Source organism: Amblyraja radiata, chromosome 2, assembly GCF_010909765.2.
Source record: "Amblyraja radiata isolate CabotCenter1 chromosome 2, sAmbRad1.1.pri, whole genome shotgun sequence".
NCBI classification, from domain to species: Eukaryota; Metazoa; Chordata; class Chondrichthyes; order Rajiformes; family Rajidae; genus Amblyraja; species Amblyraja radiata.
In genome coordinates, this window is record NC_045957.1 from 61,928,847 (window position 1) to 61,934,846 (window position 6,000).

Here is a 6,000-nt window from a genome sequence, read left to right on the forward strand (position 1 = left end):
TGAAAATGAAAATATGGTTGCTTTGAAATGCTGCACTGCAAAAAAAAATGGCTGGTGTTGGTGGTGGTAACTACTTTGAAAGGCTGCACTGCAAAAAAAATGGCTGTTGTTGGTGGTGGTAACTGCTTTGAAAGGCTGCACTGCAAAAAAATGGCTGTTGTCGGTGGTGGTAACTGCTTTGAAAGGCTGCACTGCAAAAAGAAATGGCTGGTGTTGGTGGTGGTAACAGCTTTGAAAGGCTGCACTGCAAAAAAAAATGGCTGTTGTTGGTGGTGGTAACTGCTTTGGCAAAAAAAATGGCTGTTGTTGGTGGAAACTTGACAACTTCCTGTTTGCACTGAATATTGATTTTAGATAAAATGCTACCACTTACGGCTGTGATTTTTGGCCATCTTACTCAGTTCCTCGCCACTCATCAGGTGCAGAGGATTCTTCCCATCAATGAAAAATAAAAGTGTTATTAGTGTTTAAAAAAATGTTGAGAATCTCTCTCCTGTCAATCACGCCATGAAGGCCATGCCCCTTCCAGTTGGAGGGGGAGGGATTATAAAACCCATAAGTGTGGGTGTGGTTCAGTCTCTGCAAGATGGGGGAGAGAGAGGTCACGACTCTGTCTGAGCTGTGAATCAACTGAACACACTGAATGTCCACTGAATTGGGAGTGTGGTGTTTATGTTGTGTTTTGTGTGGTTTTATGGTGGTTTCACCCTGCTTGAAATGGTATGAAACTGCATTTGAATTTGGTGGCCTTGCACCCTGCTTGAATTGACATGAAACTGCACTTGAATTTGGTGGCCTTGCACCCTGCTTGAAGTGGCATGAAACTGCACTTGAATTTGGTGGCCTTGCACCTTGCTTGAAATGGCATGAAACTGCATTTGAATTTGGTGGCCTTGCACCCTGCTTGAAGTGGCATGAAACTGCACTTGAATTTTGTGGCCTTACACCCTGCTTGAAATGGCATGAAAGTGCACTTGAATTTGGTGGCCTTGCATCCTGCTTGAAGTGGTAGGAAACTGCACCTGAATTTGCTGGCCTTGCACCCTGCTTGAAGTGGTGTGAAACTGCAATTGAATTCAGTGGCCTTGCACCCTGCTTGAAGTGGTAAGACACTGCACTTGAATTTGGTGGCCTTGCACCCTGCTTGAAATGGTTGGAAACTGCATTTGAATCTGGTTGCCTTGCACCCTGCTTGAAATGGAATTTCAAGGAATAGCCGAGAGTCAACTGCTAGCCCACCAGCCGTTGAATCCATTTGGCCCACAATGTCCATACTAACCATACTAACCAGTCCTTTCAGCCCACAGTACCCATACTAGCGCTCCAGAAAGCCCCAGCCCCAGCCCCAGCCCCAGCCCCCACTGGTCACCAATATTGGAATTGGTGGAGAGGTGGAATATTGCGTTGGGGCAGCGACTGTGCTAGGTCCCTTCGATGGTGGGGAGGTCAGAGCCGATGATGGACTGGGCAGTGGTCACTCTCTCTCTCTCTTGTTAGCCCCCCTTATCCTGGGACCCCTCCTCTCCACTGATCCCCATTCCCGCCTCCCTCCTCCCCTCCACCCCTCCCCTAGCAAAAAGGCAGCCAACATCATCAAGGACCCACACCATCCTGGCCACGCTCTCATCTCTCCGCTACCATCGGGCAGAAGGTACAGGAGTCTGAAATCTGTTACATCCAGGTTCAGGAACAGCTGCTTCCCCACAGCCATCAGGCTATTAAACTCCCCAACAAACAGACTCTGAACTGTAACAGCCTATTGCACTTTATCTGCTTATTTATGTGTATATTGAACTGAACTGTTCTGTATTTTTGGAGCTGGAGTCCGGGAGATCGGGGGTAAGTGACGGTTAGGGTTAGCATTAGGGAAGAAAATATAAGCTGGAGATGGAGCTAGATGGAGATGGGGGGTTAAGTTATGGAGGTGGCAGTGATAGGTATGGTGGCCCAAGCCTTTAGACCAGCATGGTGCCTATGCCATTTAAATCCATGAGGGATTGCTCAACACAGGTGACTGACGGTAAATTACTCAAATCGTGGGGTCAAGACATTTTTGAAAAAAATTGTAAGATTTATAGTTTTATCAAGAATAGAGGAATATTTTTAAGGGTGATAAATATTTTGATCATTAATACCTTCTAGTTAAAAGTATTTTCATTTCAGATAGATCCCCCATTAAATAAATATGCCGACTTGAATGTTTACAAGTAACCATCAGGACATGCGATTTTCGGTGGGGGAGGGGGGGGGGCATTGAACATCGCGAAAAAAATAAAAAAATAACACTTTATTCATTGACGATTTCATCTTTATTACTGAGGATTATGTTTATTAACATTATAAAAAAAGTAGAAATGGGATAGAATTACAGATTTTCCTTATATACAACATCAAAGTAGCGGGACACCAAAGTAGACACTTACAGAGGAATCACCCTGCGCCGTCCCAGCCGTGAAAGACAGAAGAGGAGAAATGTTTAAACATTAATAACTTTTAAAACATACCACCGATTGGAACAAAACTTGGTGCATTTGCAGCACAGGACAATGGTGTGTATGTTGATGTTGTATCTGGAACGATGAAAAATCGTAGTCCAATCACGTACCATTTTTGCGCAAATTTAAAAACAACGCAAACCAGAAGATAACAAGATTAGAGTTTTAGTTAGGTATAGATGTAAAGGAATATAAAACATAATTCATTCAACATAAATGTTGTTGTTCAACATTTGGACTATAGTGTAGCGATGTGTATGGAGATGGTTGATGGACCAATCTGGGCATGAATGTTCCTTCCACACAGGTGACAAAGGTGTAGACATGCGGCAACATCAGTGGTTTTTGATTTTTGTGATTCTCTTTTCTCTTTTTTCTTTCCATTCTTGCTTCCTCAGATGAGTGAGATCCACTTTTCCTGTGGATACACCAACCAGGATGATCCAAAGCTTGTCGTATTCAGTGAAGGTGTCAAAGTTGAAACTCTCCAGAGTTGTTCTAAGAGAATCTTTGTATCTCTTTTTCTGTCCACCACTTGCTGGATTGCCCTCAATCAGCACTCCGTAAAGTAGTTGTTTTATGATTCTGTCATTAGACATTCCTCTAACATATCCTGCCTGCCTAATCTGTGATTGTTTCAACAGTATGTAGATGTTGTGTCTGGAATATGTCTTGCCGCTTGATGTGAAGTATTCTGTGCAGACAGGTCATGTGGAACTGGTTAAGTTGTCTGGCAAGTCAGCTGTACACTGTCCATGGTCTCACAGGCATAGAGTAAGGTAGGTGTGAATGATACATTTTCGGCTTGGTCTTTATGCTGATTCCTCCTCATTCCCACATTTTACTTAGTTTAGTTTATTGTCCCATGCACCATGATTCATTGAAAAGCTTTTGTTGCGTGCTGACTACTTCTCAGTCTTCCAAACGCAGAGCTGGTTTTTGCTATCTTGACTTCATCATCTTTGTTGACTGATCTTGAGAGAGTCTACCAAGGTATGTGAACTTGTCCACTACTGAAAGTCTCTGACCATATGCAAGGATGTTTGTTTCGGTGTATGGGTTCTTTGTTGCAGGTTGGTGCACAATTTCTGTTTTCTTGTGCTAATTGTGATACCATAGACACTGGGAAGTTTGTTCAAGCTTTCCTGCAAAAATATAAATGTTGCAGTATATGTGAAAAACTATGTCGTTATATGGTGCACAGTGGGGGTGCTAAATTGAATGCACAGTTAGGTATATACAGGAAGATACAAAGCACATTTCCTTGCTGACTAACCAGAAATCACAAATTCACTTCATCCTGGATTGTTCCCACAAAACTTCACTTCGATAATCTGATCAAGAATGACAAACTCGCCCCCTGGGGGAAGTCCATGTGCGAATGTCAAGAAAGATTAGGATTCAGTTTAATGTGGTTTCCTGGTTGACAAGCCAATGTCTGAAACTGTCAAAGATTGCAATGTTTTCCTATATAATTCATTCACTTTCACTATGTTTTTATTTTGCATTTCAGACAATATATAAAATATTGATTTGGAAAATTAAAAGCACACTTAATATTATATGGAAGGAACTCTAAGCATTCTGCACAGAAGATACTAAGTGTCAGCTAAACTAATGGTTACAAAAGACTGCTGTGAAGGACTCAAGCAACGATTTCCGTTACGTGCACAGCATTCATCAGAATCCTGATGCACATGAACAAATTAAAGAGTCCTGTGATGCAGTACTAATGATCTCTCTTGGGATCGACTTTCAGTGATACCATTCAAACTGCAAACAGGCCTAAGGCTGATTAGTTGCACACTTCGAAAATAATCTGTACAGGTAGTGGCATTTTGTTATTAGGTTGCTACTGAATCGGACCTTACATCATTTTTGTGTGTTACTTTGGAAGAATCTTGATGTATTATTCCAAGAAAGCTTTACCAAAAGGCAAAACTGGTTTATGCGGTCAGCAGCAAAGGCAGGAAACCAGATGCTGACTAAAATGGTCAAACCATGCCAAGGATCACTGAACTGATTAATGAAGCAACACGAAGAAAAGTGGCCCTTATTATATGACCTTACACATTTCAATTAAATGGATTGCACACTTGAAAAATGGCAGAATGAGTAAAACAGTCCCTTACAGCTAATTACATGAAAAATACTTTGTGTATGGCCTTGCAGACTACTCTAGCCTCAGCAATAAGACCCTGTCAAGTACAAATCCTTTTTCTTGCTTCTGGCCTGAGGCAATGAATGAGTCAAATGACTGTTAGTGTAGATCAAGAAAATGGGATTTTAAAAGTGACTGAATCAATTTCTTTCTTTCATATATTCAGTTACAACATTTTAACAGTCATAAACAATTTAGAATGAAATGTTTGGCAATATTTCATTGAAAGAAGTAGGGCACATAGAGGAAGCAATGACAGTAACAACTGGTTTCAAAAATAATGCAATGAAGTTTCAATATTGTGTAAAAATGAGTGAAAGGTTAATGCACAATATATATTGTTTCTATATGGATGAAAGATCCAATATGGTCTTTTGGCTTTATCCTGAATAATGGCTATAAAATGGATGTTATCTGATTATCATATTTTGTACAGTATTTTCCTTTTCTAACAGCTATAAATTTACCACAAATCTTTCCTTCATTTTTAAGAAGGCATAATTTTGCTTTGATACATATTACCAAAGTTATAATATTTTTATTCTCACGACATACGTAGCAAGGTATGTCTCAAATTCTGTTCAATTTCTCATGTTCGGATTCCATCAACCAGTGAAATTCATGTATGTAGGCTGTATTAGAATAGATTTTTGTAATGATTCTAGAATTATTTATAAATAAAGATTAATTATTAACAGAAATGATCACCACTATTTCAACTATTTAAATTTAAGCTATTGAAAAATTTGCCTGAACTTATAAAATGTAAACATTTAATAAGCTCATTAAAATGTTTCCAAATATGGTCAGGAAGTTAATCTAAGGGGAAAAAAAATGTATTTTAAGATAGATAGGAGAGAAAGAACTAATAGGTTTATTTTTCAGACTGCTTCAAGTTTAATGTCATGGTTACCTTATTGGCATAACTCCCTGTGTTGGGTTATTTAGTGAGAATGAAAGTATTAACATCATAAACACATAATTTCAATCTTGACATTTTGGAAAGATCAATTTATAGGACATAGAATAGCATAGAACAGGTCCATCAATCCATCATGTCAGTGCCGAACATAATGCCAATTTAAACTACACATTTGTCTGCACGGTCTTGAACATAGAACAAATGTTCTAATTTTATTTTTAAAATTAATATCTTCAGTTATCCCCCCAGACCTTTGCCGTGTTTTTCAGATGCACATTACACCATTATTTAAAGACGTGAGCACAAAGAACTGCAAATACTGGTTTACAAAAAAAGACACAAAGTGCTGGAGTAATTCAGTGGGTCAGACAGCATCTCTGGAGAACATGGATAGTCTGATTTACATCGGTGAGACCAAGCGT